General features: G+C 36.4%; 1 protein-coding gene and 1 pseudogene across 1 annotated transcript in view; both read right to left on the bottom strand.

Annotated features, from left to right (window-relative positions):
* Positions 1-5000, bottom strand: part of LOC115219063 (TWiK family of potassium channels protein 7-like) — a 155669-nt gene that overhangs the window by 143833 nt on the left and 6836 nt on the right. The gene's annotated exons all lie outside the window — the stretch shown is intronic.
* On the bottom strand, positions 2702-2818 carry LOC115219589 (annotated as a pseudogene).

The raw sequence follows: 5000 nt of genomic DNA, 5'->3' as shown, positions 1-5000 counted from the left end.
ACAGCCATGACTGGGTTTTCCTGCTTGTGTGGCATGGTGCAGAATCCTTTTGCCAGATCACTCCAAACATCATGATGTGCATACATAAGTACATATACGTATATACTCACACTTTCGTATATATAGGGAACAGCTTTTCTTTTATATGTTTCACTACTATGTTCAAGTTTTGGTATTTTGTATTTTACATTTTTTATCTTTTCACTTGCTTTGTGCAATTGGTTCCAAACAACAGAGTTCCTAAATCCATATTCGACGATTCTAGACCTTCACAGTTTCATTATCGAAAATTGATTTGAGTATATCTGGCGTGTGTGTTATTTCTTATACACACTGATTGAATTCGTTTAGATTTTCCCGCCAAAACCTTTCTGACTGCCAGCGTCATGCCTCAGCAGTCAAATGTTAATTTGTTTGTCGCGGTCAAATTTTTCATTTTGGATATAACTTCTTGATTGAAGCTTGTTACATGATCCATCCATGCTAGCAATGTCATCATAACCGTAACCACTCATATTATCGATCTGTAAACCATTTCTTTCCAAAAATTCAGGACTATTCCGTTCAGTTTATCATCTGTTATTGACTGAACATCACGCACTCTATTGGAACATTCTTTATCTTCATCATCAGACATATGGATGGAAACCTGTCAAGGGTGGGAAATGTGTGAGTCATATCTATAAGAAATGAACATATAGTTATGATCTTGATTGCTTTTAATATTGATTTCCTTATATCTTTGCGTGGTTAAGAAGCTCGTCTGGCAAATACGTGGTTTCAAGTTCAGTTCGACTACGTGGCACCTTTGGTGTCTTCTACAATGGTCCCGTGAGTGAATTTGGTAGACAGAAACTGTGCGAAAGTTCGTCCCGTGCGTGTGTGTGTGTGTGTGTGTGTGCTTCTATGTGTGCGTGTCATTTTGTCTGTGCTTGTCGCCTCCGCCGCTGCTTGATAACCGGTATTGCTTTTTTTTTACGTAACTTATGAGGTTAGGAATAAAATCTGATAGAATAATTACTAGGCTTAGGAAAACATAAGCACTAGAATCGATTTGTTTAACTAAAACCCACGAAAGTGATGCTCCAGAATGGCTGCAGTCCAATGATTGTAACAAGTAAAAGGTAAAAGATTAAAATAAGTAACCAAAGACTTATTTTGTCAGTCTGAAAATAGTTTGAGAGCATTGGTACCTGTGATTTCTTTTTAGATGAGGTATACTGTACATATAGATAGGCTTAGATGAGGCACCCTGTGCAATGTAGGCATCTCGAGGGTTTTAGGTGATACTGCCATATTAGGCAAGCCTTTGGACTCACTAGTCCAAAGAAGCTTTGTCAATTTAAATGTAAATGACAGTCTATTAAGAGACGAAAATGAACAAAAATGACAAGCGTGACGGATCTCATCTTATAAATTAACATGAACATAATCAGTGTGAGGAGGATACTGTCTCAAATACAACGGTATTTCAACGATCTGTTTTTTCAGTTTCTTAAATTTTGAAACATCTGTGATATACCTTACATCATAGAGCTTATGTATTTGTTCTAGTTGTTAGTTTAAGAATGCTCTCAAGATATTACATACATTCTGAGGTAATGATATCCGAAAACAATTATATATATCAATATACATTTTCGTTGCTTCTGTCGAAGTCCAACCAATTTCATCGCAATATTGATAATAGCAATAATAACAATGATAATAATAATAATAATAATAATAATAATAATATAATAATAATAATAATAATAATAAAAATGCCCTGATGCAGGCTAATGCCCTGATGCAGTACCAGGCAGTGGCTCTCATGGCTTCTGATCTTAACTGATTGGAAGTGTTATCATGTACGTTGTTTTGTCTTGGTATAAAAGATGGGCTACAGCAAATATTCTGCTCAATACCACAGATTTGCTTGTCAGTTGTTTGACCTTAACCAGTTGAGCATGTCCCTTAGTGGCTGACAATATGTGCATCTCTGATCACGAGCAGAAGTAGTGGGGGAGCATCATAGCCATGTGTTGAGAGGGATTCTTTGGGATTTGAATAATTCACCCCTGGAAACATGGGTGGTTCTTTCAACATCCTTAAACAACCCTTATTCAGGGACCGTTTGAGCGGGATGGGCTACTCAACCTGAAGAAAATTCTAACTGGGCCCCACCTGCAAGGTCATGTGCTGTTTATCTTGATATGAGATCACCATGTCGTGCACATATGGTTGTGATGCATGTGCCTGGTGTACCTTTATCAGACGGGTAGTCATGATGGGTATATTGGGCTTCGTATATTTTACCCCAGTGTCACTTTGATGGCATGCACTGCTCTCTCACTCAATAATAATAATAATAATAATAATAATAATAACCTGGAAATAGAGGTAACTAGAATGTGGAATCTGAAAACAGAAACAATTCCTATCATAGTAGGTGCATTAGGCATGATAAAAAAATATTCAGACAAATACATAACAAAAACACCAGGACTTACAAACACATATAACATACAGAAAATTGCACTACTAGGCACTGCACACATCCTACGCAGAACACTTTCCATACAATAACCATCAGAGCATCACAACAAATCACAGCACATACCCAAGGCACACAGAGCTGTGCTCGGTAGTGAAGTGAAAGCACGCTATAAAAATAAAACTACTGAATAATAATAATAATAATAATAATAATAATAATAATAATAATAATATAATAATAATAATAATAATAATAATAATAATAATAATAATTTTCAACTAGCAATAACCACGCCTCGGATTTACCTCATTGGCCATGGTACCGCTTCTGCGCAAATAATAATAAATTTCAAATTTTGCCATAAGAGTAGCAATTTCGGTGAAAGGGATGAGTTGCTTACATCGACCCCAGTGTTTAACTGGTACTTGTTTTATCGACCCCGAGAGGATGAAAAGCAAAATAGACCACGGCAGAATTTGAACTCATAACGGAGCGACGGGTGAAAAACCGCAAAGCATTTCGTCAACCGAGCTAACGATTCTGCCAGCTCGCCACCTAATAATAATAATAATAATAATAATAATAATAATAATAATAATAATAATAATAATAATAACAACAATAATTGTGGTTGTTGTTGTTGTTGTTGTTGTTGTTGTTCTTCTTCTTCTTCTTCTTCTTCTTCTTCTTCTTCTTATTATTATTATTATTATTATTATTATTATTATTATTATTATTATTATTATTATTATTATTATTATCATTATTATTAAAGACTGCAAAATCCTGTGGGATGCAATGATTCAGCGTGACCATCAGATCAGACATCGGAAGCCTGATATTGATGTGGTTAGGGTTAGGGTTATATAAAAAAGAAAGAACTTGCATGATAATCGACATGGCATGTCCCGTTGACAACAGGATTAAAGAGAAAGAAGAAAAACTGAACACCTATGATGATTTGAAGTGGGAAATACGCAGGCTGTGGGCAATGAAGAGAATGGACGTGATGCCAGTAGTAACTGGCACGCTTGGCAGTATCGGCACTCAACTACCAACACGGCTCAAAAAGATTGGTACAAATATAAAGGGAGAACATCTACAAAAATCATCATTGTTTGAAACTGAAAGGGTTCTCCGCAGGGTTCTTGAAGCATGATCAGTAAACAAGTGCCACCTTAGTCTGCTGATTGTGGACAGCTGACACTTTCCACCATACCTAGCAAAATAAGCTGACAGTTTTCGTCAAATAATAATAATCCTTCCTACTATATGCACAAGTCCTGAAATTTTGGGGTACGGGGTAAGTCTATTACATCGAACTCAGTACTCAACTGGTACCTATTTCATCGACCCCGAATGGATCAAAGGCAAAGTCGACCTCGTTGGAATTCGAACTCAGAATGTGAAGACGGACGAAATACCTGTTTCTATTTCTTTACTACCCACAAGGGGCTAAACACAGAGAGGACAAACAAGGACAGACAAACGGATTAAGTCGATTATATCGACCCCTGTGCGTAACTGGTACTTAATTTATCGACCCCGAAAGGATGAAAGGCAAAATCGACCTCGGCGGAATTTGAACTCAGAACGTAACGGCAGACGAAATACGACTACGCATTTCGCCTGGCGTGCTAATGTTTCTGTCAGCTCGCCGCCTTAATAATGGTTTCAAATTTTGGCACAAGGCCAGCAATTTCGGGGGAAGAGATAGTCGATTACTTATTTTATTGACCCCGAACGGATGAAAGGCAAAGTCCACCCCAGCGGAATATGAACTTAGAATATATAAACGGACGAAATGCTACAAGCATTTCACCCGGATTGCTAACGATTCTGCTTGGCCTCTGCCTCAATAATAGAAATAATAATGATTGTAACATAAATACAAAGCCAAACATATTGAGTAGTTGGAGGTGATAAGAGAGAGAGCAGTTATTTAGAAGGTTAGAAGGATCAATTGCCGTATTTTCAGAAAAAAAGCTGCATCATTTTATATATATATATATATATAAAAAATAATCAAGATGTATTTATTCACGTTTAAGGAAACTTGTATTGTTTGTAAATATAAATTTAATATCAAAATGTGAAGGTCACAACATGCTGGTTAGTACATTATATATTAAATAAAAAAAAATATTAGTTTTATTATTTACACATTGGTAACTGCACCGAGTTGGACTTTTTGTATATTGATTTAGTAACAGTAGAAGCAGTAGCTGGAAAACAAGTTAGTAACGTGTAATCTATATAAAATATATTTTGGAACGTCCATTCAAAGAGTACTTCTGATTTGTAAAAGGGCAAGGACAGAGGCACTCCAAGAATCCCTACAACGTCGATGCATGCGTAGTAACGTATTCATAAGTAAATGCTTACATGTATATCTAGAGACACATGTCCACACTCTCTGTCTGTCTACCTCTTTCTCTCTCTCTCTCTCTCTCTCTCTCTCTCTCACACACACACACACACACACATACACACATTATAAAGAGGGCTAAATGTATATATA

This window comes from Octopus sinensis, linkage group LG14, assembly GCF_006345805.1.
Source record: "Octopus sinensis linkage group LG14, ASM634580v1, whole genome shotgun sequence".
In the NCBI taxonomy this organism is placed as follows: Eukaryota; Metazoa; Mollusca; class Cephalopoda; order Octopoda; family Octopodidae; genus Octopus; species Octopus sinensis.
This window is presented reverse-complemented; position numbering and strand designations above follow the sequence as displayed.